Consider the following 27,393-nt stretch of genomic DNA (forward strand, 5'->3'; position numbering starts at 1 on the left):
ATTCAAAGGATGTTATTGAAAGAAATAGAGCTAGCAAATGTTAGCTTCAGATGTTTATAAGATACTATATTACTGTGTTTCAATAAAATGTATACTCATTACATATGTCAGAGAAGGTTTTCTTTCATCCTTATTTTAAATTCTTGTGTTATTTTTTCAGTCAGAATGCATAGAGAAAAGAAAAACTGGAATAAATTTCTATCAAAATCGAAGAAAATATATAGCAAATGTTCTTAAATTTTCATGTAAATTATTGTAGGAAATGTGGATTCAAAGTCTGCTTGGTTTATTATGACACAGTGGCATAGTAGATCTTGGAATGGCTCCAACCTTTGAATTCAATTATCAAAATACAAGTTGACCAACAAGCTAATAAAACCTAACCTTGTCAAAGCAATTTCTATAAGTATAAATTAAATACCTACTATCTCACTACTGTAATCAATTAGCAGAGACTACATTTTAGATAAAGCATTCATTGAATTATCAATTAATAACATTTCCTGTGTTAATATAGCATATGATAGTCTTACTGCAACCCTACTATGTTTCAAAATAAGTCACTGCTTTCTAGAAAGTACACTTTTTTATATGTGTTAGTATTTGATATTTTGCAAAACATCATTTACTTTATACTATATTTTTCACACTTGCTAGGAAAGAGTATTTGTCTCTTTTGATATGGGTGAAAATTTTGGTTTTATTTCACTATTTTTTAGGAGAGTAATTAAATATTGTGTGTGTGACAAGTTTAGTATTTGCAGGATCGGCCCAGTATCTGAAATGAAAATTACCATTATGATAAGTGTTTTCTCTTTTTAATAAATGGATGATTTTTAAGTACAAAAGAAGCAATAACATTTAATTACTACTTATAAGACTATGGAAATCAAATCAAGTTATTGTTCTAAGATTATGAAATGGAGTACAATAACATTAATTTGTTATGCTCAAACACATACTGATTCACTTTTAAAATAAAAACTGAGAACCTACTTTACCTGCATTTGGTAATGAGGAGATAGGGACAAAAATAAGGGAATTTCCTACCCTCATGAAGTTTGAAGTTTTAAACTTTGAAGTTTAAACTTTTCTTAAAGTTTATCAAGAAAGGCAAGTCATGAAAAAGTATTAACTGTTTTCACTTAGTACAGGTGTATCTTCTAGAGCTGGTATTAGAGTGTCTAAATAATTCATATACTACAGAATCATTTAGTGAAACAGGGCTTTATTAGGATAAGCTGTTATCATGTCATAACAATAACACCAGTAACAATTCTTTCTTAGTGACTTGAAACAACAAATTTGTATTTCTCATTTAAACTAGATATCCAAAGTTGGTTGGCAAACAGCCATCTGTTCATCATAGTCTGATGGAAGCAAAGCCATTTTCCAATGCTGCCCTTTCAACCAGTCCAACTTAGTATGGAAAGTGAGGTAGAAATTCTTGCACTGGCAATTAAGTGCTTCTGCCCCCAAGTGACATGTATTATTTTCACTCACATTTCATGTAGTCATCCTAATTTCAATGGGATGGACAAGTGCAATCCTCTAAGTCCCCAAAGTAAAAGATAAAAGAATAATGGTAGACACTGGTAATAATTCCAACAGACCATAAATCTGATCACCAAATTTTTAGCTCATTTTTTCTCCCACCCATGTGACACACTTGACCCTCAACAAAGGAGATAATCTCCAATTCTCATTTAATCATGGCATTAGATCAAAGTCCAGGATCTTCGAATGATTCAAAGTATTCCTTTTTTTTTTTTTCTCTTTCAGAGTTTTTCCTCAGATTATCACAGAATACTGAGTACAGTTCCTTGTGCTATATACCAGGTGTCCATTGGCCAATCACTCCATATACCTCAATGTGCATATGTCAGTCTCAGACCTCCAGTCCATCCCTCCCTGCCACCTGCTCCCTTTGGTAATGGTAAGTTTGTCTTCAAAGCCTGTGCATCTGTTTCTCTTCTGCAAATAAGTTCATTTGTATCCATTTTTTAGATTCACATATAAGTGATATCATAAGATGTCTCTCTTTCACTGTCTGGCTAACTTAGTATGATAATCTCTAAATCCATCCATGTTGCTGCAAATGGCATTATTTCATTATTTTTAATGCTTAATTAATAGTCCATTGTATATATGTACCACGTCTTCTTTATCCATTCCTTTGTCAATGGACAATTTACAATAGCCAAGACATGTAAGCAACCCAAAGTATTCTTTTTAGCAAAGGATAATGTGTAGTGGTTATCAAATTTGGCTATGGTTGCTATAGATCCTAAGAATTCTGAAATAAAAATATAAGTTATCTCCACTGACCCCATGCCACACACCCAATTTATAAATGATGGGATAAAGATAGGATAAGAGCAATGGAACCCCATCTGTGGTGATATAAAATAAAAGACACTGGTGCATACCTTTTCTGAAATCCCAATGGCAGATCTGGTGAGTGACTTAGGCTCTGGGAGTGAGGACTGCTCATTAATAAGGCCCTGAAAATACTCTTTAAGAGATCCTTTGCTCATGGTTGTCCATGGCCCTAAGCTCTGTCCACCTGAAGGGTCTTCCTTTTCTATTACAGTGCTTGGCCAAATCTGAAATGGGCATTGGAAGAATATGCTGATACTCGGATCTTTGTATATTAACGGATCACTGTCTGTGTGTGGGTATCTGGGTGACCAAGAGTCATCGTAAGTCTCAAATCATCACAAACTCCTGTATCTTTTATCAGTACAGCTCTCTCAGAAATTTAATAGGATTTTCATCTGTTCGATTCTAGCAATCAGTTTTCCAGTAGCCACACTCTTCATTCTTAAAAAGTTTCCCCAAACTCTATGTGGACAAAACTGATAAACTGTATTTTTTTTTTTTTTTGACTTTTTGACTAACGGAAGGCACTTTAAGTCTATCAGCTTTGGTACAGTAAATCTACATCTTACCTTCTTTATACTGAGTCATTTCTTCCAGTTGAAAAGTTACTATGTCAGGATTCCCACTTCTGGCCATGATGGAGAAACATGGACCCAATTTAATATCCTGCGTTATACAACTAAAAAGCTGGTAAAACATGTAATTGTTTTCACACATTGGGTATAAGACAGTATAGGATTGTGATCACTGAGAAATAGGAAACAAATGCATAGGGTTCTAGGATGCCCTAGTTTTCTATCTGGAGGCACATTTGGACCAGTGGGTTAGGGTTAGGGTTAGGGTTAGGGTTAGGGTTAGGGAAGAGGATGCCAAACAGAGCTGTGGTTGCCTCAGTGAACTGAGAAGGCAAGAGGATGCCAAACAGAGCTGTGGTTGCCTCAGTGAACTGAGAAGGCAAAGGTAAAAGTTTGGAGTGTCTGAGGTAGCTAGAATTTGTGGAAAAGAGTTACAGAGAAGAGAAAGTATCACAGAAAAGACCTCCAGAAATCTTTGAGTTCCCTCGACTTTAGCTGAATAACAAACTTTTGGTACATAGAATGAAATTCTATCAGTTTAGGCCAAAGAACATCTGGGTAGCCATGAGCTGAACAGTACCCAGAACTAACCCGTGGCCACAGTAAACTTCTTAGTAATCACTCAGTGGAGACTAAGAAGGACCATAGCTTAGTCATCGGGCTAAGCTAGACCTAAGAGTAAAGGCTAATCTGGACCCTCGCAAAACGAAAACAAAGGGTGAAAGGATCAGACCTAAGAGCAAGTAACTTAATTTAGGATAGGACAAAGCCCAGACTCCTTAAAGGAAGACAACAAAATCAAGATTCTCAACAATATAAATATATATTTTATCCTGATACCCAGGATAAAATATAATGACTACATAAAAAAATTAGGAAAATGAGACCTATAATTAGAGAAAAAATCAGTCAATAGAAACAGGCCCAGCAGCCAATAAATATCAGTAGAGAAAATGCTGTCTTTTAAACAAACCGTGCTGGGTCTGTAAAAACATAAGGAAAAAAATGAATGTTGACTTTTACTTCATGTTGTACACAAAAATTAACTTGAAATGTATAAGTCAATGAAACATAAATGCTAAAGCTAGAAGAACAAGTAGATAAAATACCCTTATGACTTTGGGTAAGCAAAGTTTTTTGTTAGTATCGAAAGCATAAAAGTCACTGATATGTTGGAGTTTATCATTATTAAAACAGCCACTCTTGGAGTGCTCGTTGTAGCCCAGCAATAATGAACCCAACTAGTATCCATGTGGATGAAGGTTCAATCCCTGGCCTTACTCAGTGGGTTAAAGATCCAGTGTTGCAGACATTCTTTATATTCTCAACAATATAAACTTCATGATATCCAGGATGTACTGTGGCTCATATATCGTGGTGCTGTGGCTGTGGGGTAGGCCCGCAGCTGCAGTCCAATTAGACCCCTAGCCTGGGAATTTCCATATGCCTTGGGTGTGGCCATAGGAAAAAAAAAGGTGAAAACAGCCACTCTTTGAAAGACATCATTAAGAAACTGAAAATAGAAACTACAGATTAAATAAAAATATCCAAACAGTACATAAAATAGCTTTAAGAGTGATTTATATATTCTGTATGGGTATACAACTCTTAACAATATATGAGAGGACAAATTGTGCAATATAGTAGGAACCGAAGAGTTGATAGACACATCACAAAAGAGTGTTTTCAGGTAGTTCCTCCAGTAACTTAGCAGGTTATGAATCTGACTAGTATCCACAAAGATGTGGGTTCAATCCCTGGCCTTGCTCGGTGGGCTAAGGATCTGGCATTGCAGACATCCTTCATGTTCTCAACAGTATAAAGCTCATGATATCCAGGATATAATGTGGCTCAGATGCGGTGTTGCTACGGCTATGATATAGGCCTGCGGCTGCAGCTCCAATCAGACCCCTTGCCTGGGAACTTCTGTATGCTGATCCATGGCCATAAAATGCAAAAAAATTTTTAAAAGTTAAAAAAAAAGTATATACAAATGGTTGCTAAGCACATGAAACAATGCTCAATAACGTTAGTCAACAGAGAAATGTGAATTCAACTCACAATGAGATAAAACTACACATTAACTTGAATCTCTAAAATTAAGACTGACAACCCCAAATTCTGATGAGGATGTAAAGCAATTGAAATTATTATGTATTGCTGGTGGGAAGGTAAAATGGAACAACCACCTTAAAAAACTGATTGGGGAGCTCCTGCCATGGCTCAGTGGTTAACGAATCCGACTAGGAACCATGAAGTTGAGGGTTCAATTCCTGGCCTCGCTCAGTGGGTTAAGGATCCCATGTTGCCGTGAGCTGTGGTGTAGGTCGCAGATGCGGCTCGGATACCGTGTTCCTGTGGCTGTGGCATAGGCCAGCGGCAGATTAGACTCCTAGCCTGGGAACCTCCATATGCCGCAGGTGTGGCCCTAGAAAAGATAAAAAAAAAAAAAAGAAAAAAAAAGAAAACTGTTTGGCATTTTCTTATCGAAATACATATGTATATATCATACCACCCAGTGATTCTATATCTAAATAGTTACTCAAGGGAGATAGAAACATATGTCTACACGAAGACTTGTATATGATTGCTAAGGAACCTTTATTTATTATAGAAACCACCGCATACAATACAAATTTTCATCAGTATGTAAATGGGTAAATAAATTGTAGTAGCCCATACAATAGTATCCTACTTAGCAAAAGGACAAGATGACACTCTGATACTCATAACGCGAGATACAAATTTTTTAAATCTATGCTGAGTGAAAGAAGCCAGACACAAAGGACTACATACAGTGTGATTTTATTGGGTGGAATTCCGAGAAAGACACATCTAATCTAATCTATGACAGAAAGCAGCAAAATCTCTGACTAGGGCCGGGAGGAGAGAGAGACTGGGAAGGGACATGAAGGAAACCTTCTTCAGGGAGATGAAAATGTTCTGTATTTAGATTGCATATAGTTGCTAAGACTCATCAAACTGAAAACTTAAAATATATGAATTTTATTGTTTGTTAATACAATTGATTTTTAAAATGATAGTCGTTTGTCTCTTAAAAGCACACTCAAGCTTACCTTTTATTCTTCAAAGTCAAGAAGTGTTTTTTTAACTCTGCAAGACCCTGAATATTTTTGTTTGCGCTCTTCCACTTTTAATTGAAAACCAGCCAATTCTTTTATGAACTCAACTCATTTTTTTTCTTTCTTTTTTTTTTTAACCTTGTCAGATACACCCTGTGTTAGTCAGCTAGGACTGCTATAACAGAATACCTCAAACTTGATGGCTTAAATAACAGACATTTATTTGCTCACAGTTCTGGAGGCTGGAAGTCCAAGATAAGGTGCTGGCGGGGTTGGGTTTCTCCTGAGGCCTCTGTCCTTGGCTTGCAGACAGCTGTCTTTTGGCTGTGTCTTCACAAGGTCTTTTCTCTGTGCTTTGGTCCCTGTTGTTTCTCCCTCTCGTCTTACAAGAACACCAGTCTATTGTACTGTGACCACCCTCTGGTGACCTCTTTTAACTTTAATTACCTCTTAAAAGGCCCTATATCAAAGTATGGTCACACTGGGCATTAAAGCTTCAAGGTAGGAATTTTGGGGGACATGTTCTAATCTGTAACATTCTGTTCTCTGCCCTCCCCAGTTCATGTCCTTGTCACATGCAAAAACTTTCATGTCATTGAACACTCCTAATATGCCTAATTATTTCTAGCATTAGCTCCAAGTCCAAAGGTACATCTAAATATCTAAGACAGGTATGGTGAGACTCCAGATGCAGTGCATTCCGAGGCAAAATTCCTCTCCAGCTGTGAATGTATGAAGCCAGCCAGACAAGTTGCCTAATTCCAAAATATAATGGTGGGGGACAGTATAGTCCAGATATTTCCACTTCAAAAGGGAGAAATTGGGGAGTTCCCTTGTGGCTCATTGGGTTAAGAACCTGACTAGTATCCATGAGGATGTGGATTCAATTCCTAGCCTCACTCAGTAGATTAAGGACCGGGTGTTGCCACAAGCTGCAGCATAGGTCACAGATGTGGCTCAGATCCGGTGTTAATGTAGCTGTGTTAGGATGGCAGCTACAGCTCCAATTCAACCCCTAGCTTGGGAATTTCTACATGCTGCAGGTACCGCCCTAAAAGATTTTCTTGCAAATCTAAAACTAGCAAAGCAAATTCCATTATATATATATTTTTCCCATTACATCTTAAACCTCAGGAATAATCCTCTTGGACTTCACCCTTTCTGCTTTCCAGGCCTGCTGGGGCAGGACCCTGGGTGACAGCGTAGTCCTCTCAGTCTCTGAGTAGTAGCCTTGCCCCTGAGACACTGGTGGTTGCGGCCTGGCCCAGTGAAAAAGAGACAGCTTTGCCTTGAAGCCAAGCAGAATGTGGCTCTGCCCCCAGACTCTGGGTGGCAACAGCAACCTCAATCATCCTTGGTCATTCTTCCCTTTTCTCAAAAAAAAAAAAAAAAAAAAAAAAAAAAAAAATGCGTTTTGGTAGCCAGATAGCCCTATTGTCCCAGAGTTCTGACAGCCTTCCTGATTTCATCCTGCTTCTGTCCCCTTTACTCCATACTGGTAGTGCCCCTGCTGGTATAATCTCATCTCTCTTCCTGGTTTCTGCTGGGATGACTGATTAAATCCATGAGTCACACCCATGATCTCCAATGATTTTCCAACCCCTCTCTTGTTCTTCTCTCCACAAACTCTCTTCTCATTTTTTGCAATATGGATAAGCTGAGAATTTTCCAAATTTTCAAGTTCTGGTTATTTTCTGCTTAAAAATTACTTCACTCATCTCTCCCCTCTTTTCTTTTACTGAAAGCAAGAGAAACCAAGCTGAACCTTTAACACTTTGCTTAGAAATCTCAGCTAAATTTCCAAGTTGATCACTTTTAATTTCCACTTCCCACAAAATATAGAACATAATTTTGCCAATTTTTGCCACCTAACTGGCACTATAACCAAGTCTTCAAAAAGCCAGTCCACTATTCTATCAAGCCATGTGCTTCAAGATGATAGGGAACATGGTAATACCAATGAGTTCTAAGAGCACAGATCCATTGCCTCACTTCATTGGCTGTAAAGGTGGGTTCTTTCATCAGAAGCAGTGTCATGTGAAATACTGTGACAATAGGTAAGGCATGCATTAAGTCCATGGATGGTACTCTTGGCAGAAGGGTTGCATTCTGGGCAGATAAACCCATATCCAGTGTGAACTGTCTCTTCTAGTAAGAACAAAATATTGTCCTGTCCATGATGGAAGTGATCCAGTGTACTCAGCCTGCCACCAGATAACTGGTTGGTCATCGGGCATTGGTGCCTTTCTGGGGACACAGCTTGTTCTTTGTTGCTGGAAAATTGGGCACTCAGGAGTGGCCAGAGCCTGGTCAGCCCTGGAGAGTAGAAGTCTGTGTTGCTGATCCCATGTGCAGCTTCTGTCCTTGCCACCCCTGGCCACTTTGTTCATGAGTCCACTGGGTGATGACAGGGGTGACTGGGAAAAGAGGCTAACTAGTATCCAGATATCAGGTCATCCTTCCACTTAATTATTCATATCCTCCTCTGCTGAGGTCCCATTTGGGTGAACATTCACGTGAGATAAAAATACCTTCACATTTTTTTTCCTGTTCTGAGAGCTTTATTCATATAACTCTTCCCATGTTTTCTTGTCACCAATTTTCCATTGCTGCTTGTTCACTGGTGCATAATCTAACCCCAAGTTTCTGCAGGCAACAGTATTATCAAATATTTTTCCATTGTATAACATGGACACAGTTTTTAAACTTCCATTATCATTATCATTCACCCACAGAACAACTGGGTTAGCCAATCCCACACATTATCAGGTTTTGTTATGGCATCATTCGACTCCTCATACCCAAATATGAATTAATCGGGTTAGTCTATGATCAATCTCAGGGGGATAAAGCAGAAAATATTTTATGTCTCACTCCCATTACTTGTACAAAATGAGTAGAGCTGGAGGGCTCTGCTCATTGTTGCCCAAGGACTCGGGCTGAGGGAGACCCCATTTGGCTTTGGGGTGAGAGAGTCGGAAAGTTTTACATTGTTAAGGTGGTAGAGAAGAATGACCCTTTTTTGTACTTGGAACTAAAGGAGATCTGGGTGTTGGTGTCCTTAAGTATTTTCTACTCTAAGAACATAAGTTTAGACATTGAAATTCATCACTTCTCAATCACTCAGAACCTATGCATTCTGTAACTCGGGCACCAACAAAAGCAATCACAATCTTGCTACAAATTCTTACTTATTTTACAAGGTATCAACTCTATGATACATATAGATCTTTGTTTTAAAAGATTAGAAGGTAAGCTTGGCTTTATGGAGTTGGTATTAGGAAGTATTGAGTTGCTTGAGTTACAGAGCCAAAAGAAGAATGTCCATTGTGTGGCGGAATCACGCAGTAAGCCCTCCCAAGAAAGAACAGGTGGCTAAACTCAATGCAAGAAGAATGTAATTGAATAGGTTTCATGTACAAATTCATATTCCTCTGTGGCTTGCTGTATTTTGCTGTATTAGTGAAATTTGTGTTCAACTGCTGTTATTTATGTAAAAATTAATATACTGAGGAGAAAAAATCATATATGAGCCAGTGTAACTTCAACAGGACCCTGTTATTCCCTATTTATCAGTGACACATGAGCTTATTTATATTGCAGAAAATATGCATTGTAGAGGAAAGGCTGTATCAAGTGGAAGAGTGGAAGGATGCTGGTGAATCTGTGGTTGTCACCCTTATTCTGAGCTGAAGGAGTCGGAGAAGTCTTTCTGGAGGAAGTGACTGGAGCTAACACCTGCAGTGTTTTCCAAAATCAAGCTGTTGCAAAGGTTGAGAGGAAAGCATTTCAAACAGAGGAAAAATTTGGGGAGGAATGTTCAGAGACAAAAGGGTTAAAAACAAAAATCTGAGGCTTTTGCAAGGAGGTATAGGAAGTTCACTATCTTTGGAGGTGGGAGAGCCATTGGTGTGAGATGAAACAATAGATTTAGAAGAGGGTCAGACCAGGCAGGGTCTATAGGCTGTATGAAGGATTTTTTCTTAGTAGAAATGCAAGAGAATGGTAAGAAAAATGTTTGGCTGCTAAATGGAGAATGGTTTATTACAGGGGCAAGAGTAGGAGCAGGGACACTAGGGAGAAAGTTATTGCACTTGTCGAAGAAAAAACATTGATTGTGGCTTAAACTCAACTAATTACAGTGGGGAAAGGAGCAAATGGATTCAAGAGCTATCAAGGAAGTAAGACAAGTAACACTTAGCGCTATGTGTTTGCATGTAAGGGGTGAGAACAGAGAACACGCGTCAAGAATATAAAGTAAATTTTAGATCTGCTAACACCTGAAACAGCAGAGATAGTGCTCAGTTACTGATCAGATATCTATGTGCCTGGATTTCAGAAAACAAGTATGGATAAATTTAGGAGTTGACAACTCAAAGATGGTTATGACTTTAGGAAGAGAGTGCATAGAAGAAGAAATAAATTGAGCTTGGATGGTACTTGTTTTTCAACTTATTTTCGTACCTGAGAGAAGCTTCCCTGGCTTTCTGTCCTCTTGGTCATTTTAACACAATCCCTGATGAAACAATGGCTGTGGTAATGATCTGGAGCAGATTAAGAGTCATCTTTGGTCCCAAAGAGATATATGGCTAAGATTTCGAGAGTATTTGTCCATGTTGGCTGTTCAGTGGTGGAGTGCCAGGAATAAAAGGAGGCAACTAGCTTTCTTCAAGTCTTCAAGATAGTCAGGCTGCCTGAGTTGCTGCCAGTGGCATGTACTGGAATCAGTCTAAGATGCTGGTCCATTATAACTGGTTTCTCTGAATTACACATCTGTAGTACCATAGTCAGGTGCATTAACTCTACTGTTTACTAAGCATGGCACCTTAGGAAATTCCTCTGTGACTCACTTTAATTACAAATAAAATGGATGTAATTACAATAATTATCCAATGGAGGTATTTTGAGGTTTAAATTAATCAATATAGATAAAGCATTTAGACCTGCACTTGGCATGGAGTAACTTTAAATAAGCATAAGCTACAATTATTATAATTATTATTTATCTTTAGGTTCAATATGGACATAGAGGTGTGAATCAAAAAAATGGTAGGTAGATAAAAAGTGGTATGTAGACAAATAATGGCTTTCGTCTATTAGCACAACAGGAAATAAAAAGTGGGTACAATACTAAATATACCCATTTTCCTTGATTGTTACATAGCCATCTGGTAAATTGTTCAATGCCTCCATTGCTGGGCATTGTGCATACCTATGGCAATATCAGGAGTCGACGAGTCAGGAATGCCTCTACAAGTGACATCTTCTTGGCATTTTCTTTAACATCTTTATAGGTTACCATTCAGAATGGAAAATTACAATTTATTAATCAGTTTTTCGGATGAAAGCCAAACAGTGCTTAATGAGACAGTTCACGTAGCTGGATATTGGTATGACTTGAATTGCTAATCTGTACTCTGGTTTACTCAGTAAATTGCAAAGTTGTCCTTCATACAAAACCTGGGTGTAACACCTTATCATTCATTCATTCTTTCAACAAATGTTCAGGGAATTACATTGTGCTGGGTGCCATCCTAGGATATATCACTGATCAAAACAGGCAGAGGTCTCCATCCCTGTACAACTTGTATTTTACTTTATGAGGCAGGCACAGGGAAGGTGTGCTAATTCATGTTAAACAATTTGCATAGGTTTTCTGGAAATACAGTTTCCCACCTGACTGATAACATTTTCCGGTAGTTCACCCTGCCTTTCTGACAAATTTTATTCCTGTCCTGGTAAGCACCCCTTCTCTCTGGGACTCCCTGTGTTCTCAGTTGATATCACACACTTCGGATTTAGAAGTATACTGAAGACCATCTGGTCCAAACTTCTCCTCTTATAGATGTGACAATGGAGGCCCGTAACATTAAAGAAACTTGGCTTAAGCCTTCAGAGCAAGTGGCTGCCTTTGTCAGATGTAAAATTACTTGTAACAGATTTCCCCTAAAAGTTAGGTGAGAAGAAAATAAACTAGCTCAGTGACTCTACCCCCCCCCCCAACTCCAATGCACCATGCTCCAACTCTTGAGTCTTCCAGTTGATGTTTACTTACAGCGTATTTCAGTGTTAAAGACAGTATTTAGATCAGTCAGAATGGTGAAAGCAGTAGTAAACAGCAACATAGCAGTGACTTAAATGAAATGATTTCTCTCTCATATATGAGAAATGCAGAGCTGGGCAGCTCAGGGTGGTGAGGTCGCTGTGCAACTTTCATGACTCAGGTCCTTGCAGCTCAGCTCTCCATCAACCCTGGAGTGTTGTTCTTGTCCTTATGTCCTAGTTGGCTCATCTGGTCAGCACACCTGTACTCTGGATGGCAAGACAATGGAAAGGGAAGAAAGCGTTGAGGTGTGAGTGTCACTGTGTCAGTATCAGCCAGGTGTGACCAGAAAAGTAGGTTCACTAAGAGTGAAGTAGAATAAGGGTTTTATTTTAGGAACTTGACCTTCCAAACTGCAGGCATGAGTTAAACCATTTATGTCCTGCTCTATTGGTTAGGTGTGTAGTGCTGGGCCTGAATATAGCAGGGTAGGTCATTAGCAAGGAAAGTTGGACATTTTCATGGTCAGTTTTATGTGTCACCTTGGCTAGGCTATCATCCCCATTCAATCAGTTGCTGTGAAGGTATTTTGTAGATGAGACTAAAGTCTATAATCAGTTTAAGTAAGGAAGGTTATCTTCGATAATCTGGGGCTGTCGATTCATTTAGCTGAAAGGCAGAACCAAGTCTCTCAGAAGAAGAAATCCCACCTCTGGACTTCAGCTTCACCTTGTGCCTGAGAGGTCCAGGGCCTTACACATTTTGGGCTTGCCTTGCCAGCTTTTAGTGTAATCCAATTCCTTGCAATGATTCTCTTGCTTTATATCTCCTACTGGTTCTTTTTCTCTGGTAGAAGCCTGACTGACAGAGATCTATTGTGAGAGAGAACACGGATACTCAGGCACCCATAAGGACTGCACTCATCTCTGTCTCCAAACACCCAATTCCGACGAGGCTGGTGAAAAGTGGGCACCCATTGTCATGGAGCTAACACACTTTGTCCAGGAGCTAGAGGAGCAGCAGGATAGAGCAGGAGCTGCCGCAGACCCAGCTGCTGTGTCATGCAGACAAGATGAGCCAGCAGATCCCTAACAAGGTGCACAAGCTGCAACAGCACCTGACTGGACACTGACCTTCCTGGTGTAAACATCGCTGCCACTTCACCTCTGCCTTCCTAACCTTGTGCAGATTTCTCCTGTGCCCCATCCTAGCCCAGGACCATACAGAGAAAGGGAATTTGAGAAACGTTGCTTCTGATTAGCTAGGTGGTCATGGTACAGAACCACCGCTGCCAAGTTTCTTGGGGGAGGTTTCTTGGAAGCCTCCATATGCCACTTTATTTTATAGCTCATGGCCCATAACATGCAGAACACATCTATCTGGCTGTATGTCCAAAAATCGGGGGTTCTATTCTTTTGAAAGGGAGGATGAAATTGGGGTTAAAAATTGATCCTTTCGGTCAGAGGACTACTCTTTATAGAGCCCAGTTATTACCTTCTAGAGCCTTATATTTTTTTTCCTTTTTCTTTTTAGGGCCACACTTGCAGCATATGGAAGTTCCTGGACTAGAGGTCAAATCAGAGCTGTAGCTGCCAACCTACATCACAGCAACACTAGATCTGAGCCACATCTGAGACCACAACTCAGAGCAAGGCCAGATCCTTAACCCACCGAGTGAGGCCAGAGATCAAACTCACATCCTCATGGACACTATGTCAAGTTCTTAACCCATTGAGCCACCGTGGGAACTCCTACAGCCTAATTTTTAGGAGGGGAAATAAGACACTGTACAAACCTGTGTTAAGCTTTGAGTTTTCAGCAAAATAGAAATACGTCCTCTTCATAATCCCTTGGAAAACCTCATGGAGTGTTTTTATGTTTAAAAACCTTTTCATATATCTAAGTATTATTCCCAGGACAGCAGTGAACCACTATAAGTGGGTGATTCTTTACCCTGGGTGTCAGAGTGTATCTTACATAGATTAGCAGCAGGACTTTTTTAAAGGCCTTTTGAGGGGATGTATTCTTTCAGTGGAAGAAGAAAATGCAGAATCAGTGAGCAGGAACCTCCTGTTTACATGGAATCTGCTTTAGTGCCATGGAAAGGAAACCTACCTATGTCCTGGATTTACATAGATAAAATAGATTTTATTTAAATGCCTCTTTATACAAATTCAACCAAATCAACTCCAGCTCATGTTTGTGCAGTAAATAATATTTAATGTCTACTGAGCTTTACCACAGGCCAGGCACTGATCTAAGCAACTTAAGTAGATGATCAGATTAAATCCTACAAGAACTCCATGAAGTATTTACTATTACTAGTATTCATTTCTTACAGTTAAGGAACTGAAGCCCAATCAGGTAAAGTAAATTCAACAGATCATATAGACAGCCAGGATGAACTCAGGACATGGGGCTCCAGAGCCTTTCTCTTGAGTTTCCCCCATTCATTCCTGGATCCTGGCTCATCCCAGAAATAGTACATCCAGTACCCTCTCGCTTCTAACGCTGGAAAGGGAGTACAGGAAAAAGTGTTTCAACAAGGACTTAAACCAAAAGCAGTTTCTACTTTAATTGCAAAGTTAAATTAATTAGAAACCCTATTGTAGGATCATTCTGTTGAAATAGAGTTAAATCAATAATAACCTCTCACTATATTGGGCTCAGCTCTAAAGGAAAAACCCTGAGGCTGGAAGGTCAAAGAGAAGAGGTGGGCTCGGAGGGCTTAGCACCCCCAAGTCACACCTGTAGGAGTGCCCTCTGATGGGGCCCAGGCTTCCCTCCACACCTAGCTGACAGAAGCCCTTGTGGCTAAGTTCTGTGAAGGCTGATGCTGTTGGATGCTCCTCTGAAGCACAGCCCAAGGGCTCAAGAACTGTTATAGAAAGAGGACTTGAAGGAAGTGGTTGGGAAGTTATGTATCGGTTCACAACTTTCTAGTATGGTGCAGTCTGCTCTGTATTATGCTGAAGGTAAGACTCAGAGCAGCAGATATTGTTTTTTCCTATGTCACCAGTATCCACTGGGGCAAGGAACCCTTATGTGACACTGTAACCAGCCTGCATTTCGTAGGGACTCAGTGTGGGATTTGACACAGAGGTCACCCAGATGTGTGTATTATGCTGACAGCCAGCCCTGAGAGCCCCCAGTAAGCAGACAATCAGATGGCTGCAGATATTATTCTTCATTGCCCTTGAAGTCTCTTCCAACTTGTTATGACAGTGTGACTGACAGGCAAAAACCCAAACAGGTTGAGTGTTGCAGAAAATATGAAATGAGCCTGAAGCCAGTAAATCCACGGAGGATTTTTTTTCCAGGCATTCGATAACAAAAGGTCCCAGAATGACAAACTGCCTGTCTGCAATTCACCTGCCTTAAAATCCTCTCGGCTCGATCTCTCTTTTTTAAATCTTGGAATATGTGAAAGATAGACTGAACATTAGCAATCAAACATTTCTGCCATTCACAGAGTTCATGAAAGCCTCTGCCTCTGGAAGGCTCTCCCAGCTCCACAGGCTCAGCGCCGCTGGTGAGTTCCCCGCCACAGCTGGAAGCAGAGCTATAAATAGAGCAGGGCTGGAAGCGCCTGCGGAGGGGGAGCGGGCGGGAGATCCCCGGCTCTCCCGTCCCCTACCCTGCTGTCCCCTCCCCTCCGCCCGCCGCAGCGCGCTCTCAGCCGGGGAAGCCTGCGCGGCGGGGAGGACCGGCGGGCGGCGTTAACCCCCGCAACACCTGGCAGCTCCGGGCGGCGGCGGGGAGGGCGTGATGGCGAACACGCTGGGAATGGAAATGAAGACGCGGTTGTTTCCTTGTAGTGGGAAAACCACAATATAGGATTTCTCTCCCTCCCTGCCCCCGCAGCTCTGGTTAACATTGAAATTCGGCCTTAAAATACATAAAAGGGAATTTGTTCCATGCGTTTAAAAAAAGAAAAAAAAATCGAGCAGCTGAAATCCAAATATTTTAATTAAATCATCCCAAATTTGGGAATAATATTGGCTGTCATATTTAAGCGTAGGGTTCCCTCCCCCATACTGCTTCTGGACACTTTTCCTCTGGAGGGAACTATCAGCGTGTGTGTGTGTGTGTGTGTGTGTGTGTGTGTGTGTGTGTTATTTTTGGCGCATGCACACCCCTCGGTAGCCTCAAGGTCGGCAATACCCTGAGCATTCCCGGCCCCCGCCGTCTCGGCTCGTCCCTGCCAGCCAAGGACTGGAGAAGGAGGTAGTCCCCAGTCCCAGCAGGGCATCCTGTGAGCAGATTCAGCGTTCAGCAAGGTCGGTGCCCTAGCTGGGACAGGAAAGGGGGTGCTGGGCTCCCTTGAAGGTGGACCTGGGCCTTGAAGGTGGACCCGGAGCTGTGGCCCCCGGGCGGCCCGGGCTTCCCCAGCGGGTGCTCCCAGCCTGGGAGGGGAGGAGCAGGAGGGGCGAGGCGCCCTCCCGGGTGGCGAACTATCACGGAATTTGACACCCAGAGAGGCAGCTGGTCCCTGGCCAGGACTCCTGATCCTTCTCAAATGGAAACGGTTTCTCCCAGTGAACCTGCCGGAATTCTCAGTGGAATATCACTTCGCCTTTGCCTCCTGGCGCATTTAACCAAGGCCGCATTTACCACTTTGAGACAAGGAAGGTTCCAAATGGAACGCGGCTCCCGTATGCAGAACAAGGTAAGCTCCGGACTAAGGTGACATTGACTTGGGGCCACAGATTTCATGGAGACCGTCCTCCCCTAGGCAAGATGTTGAAAGGAAGTTTGCCTTGGGCTTCCTTGGTTCTCCCCCTCCCGCTCCCCGGGTCTTTTTCTGCTGTACCTTTTCCCTTCCCCCACTCATACCTTATAAAGAAAAATTCCGCCGGGTGCCTGGGGATTTCCCTTTATGCTTTTCTTTTCAGCATTTTCATGTTCTACACTAGACACAGATGCCACTGTGAGACCTCAAATTTCTCATCTTCCCTTTATCTCTTCTCTCTTCCCTCCTTTCTCCTTTGCCTGAATTCCCTGCTTCCCTCTCCTTTGCAGCCTACTTTTATTTCTTTGCCATCCCGCTTTCTGACTTCCTTTCCCCCTCTTTGAAAATCTGAACCAAAATGAAGGAAGAGAGGGGATTATGTTGTGACTCTGTGTAGTGGAGTGCTGAGGTTATAGGGTGTGTGGCTTGATGGCTTATGAAGCATTTGTTCATCAAGCCTTGTTGAGCCCTTGCTCTGTGCTGTTATTTAACTTCTTGATGTGTGGGATGACCAGGCTATTTCAAGAATAAATTGCTCCCCCCGCCCAACTTTTCCCTGGGCACCTCTCTGCTTTTCTCTAGGCTGCAGGATTGGGCATCTGCAAGACCAGAGGCTGTAGAATGAGTGGGAGAGGAGGAGGCTCCTTAGATCCAGGCTGGTCTGGTGTCTCTGCATACTCAGGCCATGACCATGGAGTAGGAATACCTATAATCACACGTTAATCATGGTAACCATTTATGGGGCACTTGGGATATCTGTAGTATTGTTCTAAGAGCTTTACAGTATTAACTCATTTAAACTTCATAACAACCCCATGAAGTAAGGACTACTATTATTTCTTTTTTACACATAGGACAAGTCAGGAACAGATGATTTAAGTAATTTGTTCATGATCACACAGCTCTTAAATGGGGAGCTGAGATTGAAACTCAGAACATCTGAATCTGGAACACAACTCTTAATCCATTATATATCACTGTCATGACATTTTCACCCATCCACTCTGAGAAGGAGCAGTGAACAGTGAAAACAAGATCCTTGGAGCTTATACTTTCGTTGAGGGAGAGAGACAGTATATCAGCAAAAAGACTGGATAATTTCAGATAGTGGTAGATGTCACAAAGAAAAAAAACAGAATAATGTACTGGAGTGGTGACCTTCACATGGAGAGTAGGCAGGAACATCCTCTTTGTGGTGGGAATGTTCAGGCTGAGAGTGTAAAGCACTGAGGAGAGGAAATACATATAGCTAATGAACATATGATATTTATTATCTTAGTAATTACAGGAATGCAAATCGAAGCCACATTGGGTATTCCTTTACACCCTTTTGGTTGGCCCCCAATTAAAAAGTTTGACAGTATCAAGTGATTAGAGAGGATATGGACCCATAGGACCTTCCAGCTTTGCTAGTAGAAGTATAAACTAGCACAGTGACTCTGGGAAACAGCTCTATATCCTGACTTGAACACTCATATACCTGTGATCTCGCTTCTAGATTTATACCTTTTGGGAACTCTTATACATATTCAACGGGAGAACATGTGCATGAATATTCATAAGTCTGGCTCACAATAATGAAAGCCTGGAAAGAACTACAATTCACATCATCAAGGAATAGATGAATAGTTTAATATTGTCACATGGAAGAATATTATACAGCAATCAAAAAGAACTCAGTGACAAGTAACATATAAGCTATATACTATTAAGGAAAAATTGGCTGAAAGATTACATTTAGCATGATAATCTTTTATAATATTGAAAATTCCTCAAATATAACAGTCTGACACTTAGGAATATATGTAGATGCAATTTAACAGTATTACATAGGAAAGCAGGAGAATGAGAACCTGAGATTTTTACGTATGGTTACCTTAGATGGTGAGGAGCAGTATGACTACATGGTTGATTAGAGGTGACTCACTGGCAGGGTCTCAGCTGAGTTTTGGCTCGTAGGGCCAGTTGTGATTATTGCATTGCTAAGAATAACTAGCAAATAATGAAATATTGGCAGGCCTTGTGTGAATTAATGAATGAGAAAGCAAATATTAAGATTAATCCCATTCTGTGTACTGTGGTTCAAAGTGGAAGGTAGGACAGAGCAGAAGGTAGACACATCTCAGTGGGGAAAAGGGAACTTGATGTTTTTCAGAAAGAAGAAGGCACCCAGAGTAGGGGTGAGCCAGCAGATCAGAGAGGTGTTCTGGGACCAGATCCTGCAGGGCCTTGTAGGTCCAGGTGAAGATGTTTTAAGCAGGGAAGTGAAATAAAATTGGATTTAATGTTTTGAAAGGCTACCTTGGGGCTCTGTAGAGAAGAAATGATGGGAGGGGCATTTCAAAGGCCACTGCAGTAGGAGAGGGGAGAAGATGGTGGCAGGAGTGCCACTGTGTTTCTGCGGATTAGTTACTGCATCAGGCACTAGGCTGGAGGTCAAGTGGAGGTCAAAATCTAGCTCTTGCTCCCTTACCAGCAATCATCCTGTTACAGAGCTGTGAGGGCCTGGAGGAGGGGGCATCTTTTTCAAATTTGCCCAAAGGGTTCTACGGGCCAGCAGCAGCCCAGTGGTGATCAGGGCCATGAGAATGGACTTGAAGAAAAGATGGGTTCAGGGCATATTTTGGAGATAGAATGGACAGGGCTTGTTGATAGATTAACATAGGGGTTAGAGGGGAGAGAGTCACAGGTAACACTTGAATTTTTTATTTGTCTGTGAGGATATTGATGCTGTTTACAGAAAAGAAGAGCAGGGGAAGGAAGAAAGTCATTGTTTAGATATATTTAGAAATGGTATTAGACAGACGAGGGTCAATGTCAGATAAGAAGCTGGTTTGAATCTGAAGCTGGAAGGAGAATTTGGTGCAGGAGACTTAAATGTGTGAACTGTGAGCCTGTAGATGATATTGTTCAAGTTCTTCCACTTAAGTTGTCACTGTCAGATTATGAGTGCCTTTGGGGCAGAGAAATTTTGTCCTTTTTTGATCCTTTTTTTATCCTCAGAGGAAGGTAAAGTAGAAATAGGTGATCAATAAATATTGACTGAATAGATAGCAGAAGGATGCAGTAACAATATAGACATGGAAAGAGAGGAGCATGGAGGAAGCATCCTAGGTGATTGGACCCTGCCAGGCTGTATCTGTTTCGATTCCCCCTGAGGCTAAAGCAAGTGGGATGCTGGTGCCGATCCACTGGGAGGATGTGACTTAGGGGTCTTGAGGCCATTGTCATTTGTGATACCCAGAGCTATTCAGAGCAGCCAGAAATGGTGGGGACTAGAGAGTGGGGACCCAGGACTTCCAGAAGAGCCCTGAGGGTCAGAGAAGGTAGATGAGGAAGCAGTGAGCTAGCACAGGCACTCAGCCAAAGAAAGTGGCTGACCTGGCAGGGGTAGAGACAGCTGAAATCAGCAAGAGGAGAGAGGTGCTAATGGAGCCACAGGTTTGGTTTAACAGCCAGTGTATATTGCAGACACATTTGATAATCACCAGGTAACCAGTTTGGGACCAGTCGTAACCTTCTCACCACCCCCAGACCCATGGACCTCAGGCTGTGCTGTCCTTTGTGACGTATCACTTAGAAAATGGTTGCTGATGCCTTCCCAGCCCAGACATCCCATCCCATCAGTCTGCCAGGCCTCCTAGCAGCACTTGCTCTCACAATACCCTCTCTCGTCAGGATCTATAAGGACCCATGTCATATTCCATCACTCTGTTGACCTCTATCTCCCCAGCCACCACCCTTGCATTGCAGTTCACATTTCTTTACTTGTCTGACTCCCCTCAAACACTGCCCCTTGTCTGTGTTCACTGATGTATCTCTGGTGCCAGCACAGTGACTGGCTTATGGGGCAGGTGCAGGAATTGTAAAAGCAGGAGCAGGAGAGAGGAGGAACCGTCCCCTCTTTTTCCTTGGCTTTAAGATCAGGATGAGCCCTTCCTGTTCTCACTAATGATGAATACATGGAGACCTCTCTTTTCTCAGACAGCTGGGCACAATATTGCTTAAGCATGTAAACTTTGAAATAAAATAGATCTGGAATTCATTTTGGGCTGTACTGCATGCCACTTGGTGAGGTCACTTCACCTGTCTCATAGATTTAGTTTTTTTCATCTGTCAAATATGGATAATAATGAAACCTCCCTTATGTCATCATGGAGAGGTTTTTTTTTTGCCTTTTCTAGGGCCACTCCTGCGGCATACGGACTTTCCCAGGCTAGGGGTCAAATCGGAGCTGTAGCTGCCGGCCTACACCACAGCCACAGCAACGCAGGATCCGAGCCGCATCTGCAACCTACACCACAGCTCATGGCAACACCGGATCCTTAACCCACTGAGCAAGGCCAGGGATCAAACCCGAAACCTCATGGTTCCTAGTCGGATTCGTTAACCACTGCACCATGACAGGAACTCCATGGAGAGTTTTAAATAAGATAATGTTGTGAAGCTTCTTAGCTTGGTGCTTGACATATAATAGTGATAAAGTAAAAGTTAAGGTATTCTGTTTTCTAAGGCATTTAATTATCAATGCCTTCTTTATTGGTGGACTTCAAGAAATGCTTCTAATTCTGTGAATTTAGGCTCCTTTCCAGAGGTGCCTGTGCTATGAGGTAGTCACCATATTTGTCAGACGGGGAACAGTTCCTGGGCACATGGGTGTTTGCCGTCTCATTTCTCACATTATGCCGCACAGTGTTTCACAGCACTTAATTCATGGCCAGCCAGGAGGCTGAGTAACAGTGAGGATTCAGAATTTATTCATTCATTCAACATTCCATAAACAGTGATTGAATGTCTTACTATGTAAATGGAGAGGCAGTGATGACTAAGACACAGTCCCTGCTTTCAAGGAAATCACAGTCTCATTAGGGAGGCAGACAGATAAACCAACAATTCCAATATGCACAGCCACAGGATTATTTCTGGTCTAAAACTCCAACTGCCAGATCCCCTGACCAGTGCTGCGAAGAATGGTCTCAACATCGTGATATTACCAACCCGGGTCCCTGAACTCCTTAATCAATAAAAAAGTGGTAAGAGGCCCAAGGAAAAAATTAGGCAAGGCTTTATTTGGGCTCATGTTGCAGCATGAGGGAGTGAAAACAAGAAACAAGTGCCCTTGTTTGCTCCAGAGGAGGGTGGGCTGGCTCTTTATTTATTTATTTGAAATTTTAATTAAAGTATAGTTGATTTACAATGTTCCTTCCAATTTCTGCTGTATGCAAAGTGACCCAGCCATACATACATATGTGTATATGTATATATACATTCTTTTTTTTTCATACTATCTTCCATCATATTCTAACTCAAGAGGCTGATTCTTAAAATGGAGTGAGGGTAGAGGGAGGTTTGTGGGGGTGGGTCATGCTGCGCTCAAGGGTTGGCCTGGATGGTCTGCACCCCCCTTGGTGGTGCTCTGTGCAGGGATCATGTGCAGTACCCTGGTTTTGCTCCTGACACCTTGGAAATGGCAGGTGGCCTTTTGTGGCCTTTTTGTATCTTATTGTTCCCAATTGCTCCATCTGGGCATTCTTACACTTACTTTCAGTTCCTTGTGGCTTCCTAGTATTGTGTTGCTCAAGAAGATGTCGGTCCAGGTGCAAGCTCTCTGGTAAAGGGGTCCCAGGCCCCAGCCTATCTCAGTCATAGTGGCGGTACCGTGTATTTGCACATATGTTTACAATGTACCAAGCGAGTTCATTTTGAATTATTTCATTGGATTTTTCCTAACAACTTTATGAGGTAGGTAGAGATTACGACTCCCATTTTATGAATGAAATCTAAGACGCCACTGAGCAGATGTGTTTACAGGAGGCAAGCTGTCTTATATTATGATGTCCTTTCAGTCTCTTCCATGGTCCCTATGCAGGGGTCTGTCTAGCTCACCACGTTTTTTCCCATTATAGTTGGTTTACAGTGTTCTGTCCATTTTCTACTGTACAGCAAAGTAACCTAGTTGCTCTCTCTCTCTCTCTCACACACACACACATACACACATATATATATGTATATTCCTTGGGGTTTAGTTTTGATTTGGAGTTTACCCCCTTGGATTTGATGGCCAAGTTTAGCTTCCTGCTTGGAGCTTTGCTCTCTGTAAACTTAAACTGACAACTCATCCCATTCGGTCACCTTTGTACAGACCTTCTGATCTCCAGGATTCCATGCTGGTATTGGCTACAAGGCAAAACCCAGGTGAGGTTTGTGACCGTTTCTCTGGGAAAAGGGACCTGTGCGAGAAGCTAGGTTGATTAACTATGCTTGTGCAGCTGGGGAGTGAAGGAAGTGGCAGAAGAATCTTTTCCTTCCCCAGTTTCACAATGCTGGTTCAGTCATTGTACTGGATGTTTCTCCTGATTAGGATGTTTCTCCTAATTAGGGAAAGAATATAGGAGTCACTTTAACCTTTTTAAAAATGGAACAACTTATTTGCACTTTCTCAGAGATGTTTTAACTGCTTTTGGTCATGTATGAAATACTTAGAAGTGTTCAGATATAGAATACGTTATTGATTAAAATCTGCTCATGGTTTTTTTACATAAAGAATATATAGGACGTTCCCATTGTGGCTCAGCAGTGACAAGCCCAGCTAGTATCCATGAAGATGCAGGTTTCATCCCTGGCCTTGCTCAGTGGGTTAAGGATCCGGCGTTGCCATGAGCTGTGGTATAGGTCGCAGATGTGGCTTGGACCCTGTGTTGCTGTGGCTGTGGTGTATGTAGGTTGGCAGCTGTAGCTCTGATTCGTCTCCTAGCCTGGGAACTGCCATATGCTTTGGGTACAGCCTGAAAAAGCAAAAGAAGGAAAGAATATATACAGTTTTAAATTTAATTAGGAAAAGCAAGCCTCATAGACTTATGTGACTATAATATGGGAAAGAGAATTTGTTACTGAGAAAATGCAGTTTTCAAATCCACTGCATTTCGTGTCTTGTGGATGGTATTATTAAGAATTTTTGCTGCCCACAGAATGTCAGGGTGGGGCAACTCAAACACCTCCTGCCAGACCTGCAGTGCAACAAGAGGATAATTTTGACTGTATCAGTTCAGAAATACTGATGGAGCAATCTCCCTCCCCAGATCTTTAACCATACCACAGTGACTTCATCTTATCGTATGCAGGGGGAAAATGGAATTTAAATTTAAATTTTCTTTGAATTTAAATATGACATTTGTTAAACACATGAGAACTAAAAGCCATGATTTATCAAAGGGGAGTTTTTTAAAGGGCTCTAAGAATTCCACTTGCTTCACTGTATTAGGGATCAAGTTCTTTGTTCACTGACTGGTAAAGAAACATAACTAAAAATTTTGTTCTGAAGGCAGGGAGACTGGTCTGAATTCCTAAAAAGCCTGAATTTCAGTGTGAGCGAGTGTTTTAAAAAATATCTTTCTCTTACTTTCAGTTCATGCAGTAGTAGTACCAACACAGTGTTTTGAAGGAGAGTCTCTTCTTTCCTGTATGAATAACATTCATGTGTGATTTTTAACATCAGTTGACTATAAACAGGTAAGTTCTTAAAACAAATCTTTGTTTTGGAGTTCCCGTTGTGGCTCAGTGGTTAATGAACCCGACTAGTATCCATGAGGATGTGGGTTCAATCCCTGGTCTTGCTCAGTGGGCTAAGGAACCCGCGTTGCCATGAGCTGTGGTGTAGGTTGCAGACGCAGCTTGGACCCGGAGTTGCTGTGTTGGTGGTATAGGCAGTCAGCTACAGCTCCAATTCAACCCCTAGCCTGGGAACTTCCATATGCGGCGGGTGTGGCCCTGAAAAAAAGACAAAAAGACCAAAAAAAATAAACAAAAACAAAAACAAAAAACCCCTCAAAACAAAAACCCAAATCTTTGTTTTAAAATAATTGACATTTCAAGTTTTTAATTTGCTTGGCAGAACTCATCATTGTACTACATAAACCTCAGCACAAGCCTATTCAAGAGATCCTAATTTCTAAATTACTGAAACTGACATGTTTTTACTGTGAATTCATATTGAAAACCAGGCATTCGTTTTCGGATAAAACTTTCTTTTTCTGCTTTAAGAGATACTTTTTTCCTTTCAGGTGAGAGAAAAATTTTACCGCCTGACTTGTCCTGACGGTTTTATTTATTTATTTTATTTTATTTATTTATTTTTTTTGGTCTTTTTTTTGCTATTTCTTGGGCTTCTCCCGCGGCACATGGAGGTTCCCAGGCTAGGGGTCCAGTCGGAGCTACAGCCACCAGCCTACGCCAGAGCCACAGCAACGCGGGATCTGAGCCGCGTCTGCAACCTACACCACAGCTCACGGCAACACCGGATCGTTAACCCACTGAGCAAGGGCAGGGACTGAACCCGCAACCTCATGGTTCCTAGTCGGATTCGTTAACCACTGCGCCATGACGGGAACTCCTGTCCTGACGGTTTTGATGTGTTCTGGCGGAAGTGGGCCTTGCCAACTGCAGACAGCTGTGCTCAGTATGTCCTTCCTTCCATACTCCAGCCTCTAAGTTGATATAAAACATTTCCATACAGCCCCTCAGATAAATGGCTGGCAAAAACCATGCCCAAAATGATGATTACCATATATGTATCTGAAGACGATGGATGCCCTTGGTCAAGGCATCTCCCGTCAATTAACATCAAATCTTCCTATGTTTTTTAATACTTTTACTACAAAACAGAAACCTGATATTGCCTTATGTAGAATAATGGAGATAGATGGAGATGAAAGCACGGGGAGGCCAGACCCATGCATCTCAAATTCATGTTTTTCTTTTTTTAAAAAAAATTTTTATTATAGTTGATTTCTAGTGTTTGTCAATTTTTGCTGTGCAGCAAACTGACCCATCTCTACATTTATATACATTCTTTTTTTCATATTATCCTCCATCATCATGTTCCATCACAGGTGATTAGATATAGTTCCCTGTGAAATTTATATTTTTCAAAACAGATTTCTGGACCCTAATTTCAGCTATTCTGACTCTGTTGGAATTTCCCCAAACATCCATTTCTAACAAGCTTTCAGGTGATGCCAATGCTGCAGGTCCATGGCCCACACTTCAAGGAACACTGGCCTAGGTTACTAATTCTGAGGAAACTCAGGTGTAAACAGTGGGAATGGATTTTAGAAACCACACTCACCAGAACATCATCTCTCCTGCAATGCTAGGGTGACCACCTGTCCAGTTGGACTCAGACAGTCCTGACTTTAGCACCGGAAGTCTTGGGTCCCAGGAAACTACTCAGTCCCAGGCAAACTGGAAGATTAGTCATCCTACAAGGCAGATTCCAAAGCTTTATTGTGCTTTGAAGTGATGGGTGTTTGGCTTAAATTTTAAACCTAAGGAAAGCCATTGAGCGTGCTGTGAAATGACACGTAATCATGCCTAACTGAGGATTGCCAGTTAGGCTCTTCAGCTTTTCTAAATCTCTTTTAAGTTGGGAGAGTCCCAAATGTGTCTGCATATTGGAATTACCTGGGAAGCTTAAAAAAAGAAAGGGATGCCTGTGTTCTACATGTCCCCTCATTGTGAATTAACTGGTGTCGGGTGTGAAATGGGCTCTTAAAGTTTTAAAAGGTCCCCAGATGATTCCAATTTGCAGACCAGTCTGGGAATCACTGTGGCAGGTAGTCTCCAAAGATGGCAGCCATCAGTAGTATCTCTTTCTGCATGCACGCCGTTTGTCATGAGAAGGGTCTATTTCCTGTCCACGCCATGCTGCCTTTGTGACTTGCTCTGAACAATATAATTCAGTGACAATGAATTCTGGAGCTTGTGGCCTGGAAGCTTTTGTTTCCTCCCCCTTGGAAGCCAGCCTCCATGGGAGAGGTCTGACCTTCCTGAATCTACACTGCTGTGAGAAGACTCCAGCCTGCCTTTAGGAGAAAGAGCCACTTCATGGAGGAGCAGCTGAGCACGTAGATGTGAATGAAGCTTTCCTGGACCTTCTATCCCGGCCAGCAAACTGCTGAACTTGACCAAGTGAGTGACCCCAGCTCGTACCAGCAGGATCTGAACTGTGCAGGCAAGCCCCCCCCCCCCATCTTTGCCTTAAGTCATTTCATTTTGAGTGGTTTGTTTGGGAACAACATATAGCTGAAACCTAAGTGTATTCTTTGCACTTATTGGTAATAATAATGCAAATAAGGAATTTCGAAGGGTGCTGTATAAATGAGGAATGATTGATTTTTCATCCAGATCAAAGTGCAAGGCAAACTCAAACAGTATTGCTAAATATTTGAAGGGGAAATGATTATTGATTATATTCATAAAATTAATAGTGATAGTGACAAAGAGATTTCACTGTTGTCAACAGGAAGCTTCAGCCATGGTAGCTTCAACTATGCCTTCCCTTGGGCTCTCTAGAAAGCAGAGCCCAAGGCAGCACTCAGAGTGCTATCAGTTGGTTTGGGCTGTGTAACCCCAGAGAGTGAGTGAGGGTGACAAGGCAAGAGAGAGTGTGATGTGATTCAGTGTAATGTAATGTCATGTGTTGTCACAGTAGCCGCTGTTCAGCAACGGCTGTGGTGAGACACAGTGTCACTCTACACTATCTTCCTTGTTATATTGGGCTTCTCTGGAAGGGTTGCAAAA

General features: G+C 41.7%; 1 protein-coding gene across 46 annotated transcripts in view; it reads left to right on the top strand.

Annotated features, from left to right (window-relative positions):
• KCNN2 (potassium calcium-activated channel subfamily N member 2) overlaps positions 1 to 27,393 on the top strand; it is a 712,042-nt gene that overhangs the window by 251,671 nt on the left and 432,978 nt on the right. For 16 of the 46 annotated variants that reach the window (XR_014838553.1, XR_014838556.1, XR_014838554.1 and 13 more), the window contains exon 1: positions 16,582 to 16,752. The gene's annotated coding sequence lies outside the window, so the exon portion shown is untranslated. Of the gene's footprint in view, positions 1 to 1,782; positions 1,937 to 15,547; positions 15,616 to 16,227; positions 16,364 to 16,581; positions 16,753 to 26,659; positions 26,825 to 27,393 lie in introns of those variants that run through there. The other 30 variants (XR_014838555.1, XR_014838551.1, XM_085014280.1 and 27 more) reach the window with 5 other exon arrangements.

Source organism: Sus scrofa, chromosome 2 (assembly GCF_054392235.1).
Source record: "Sus scrofa isolate SSC_HxYL_T2T_F1_AM1 chromosome 2, Sscrofa_HxYL_maternal_Yorkshire_Landrace_v2.0, whole genome shotgun sequence".
Lineage (NCBI taxonomy): Eukaryota > Metazoa > Chordata > Mammalia > Artiodactyla > Suidae > Sus > Sus scrofa.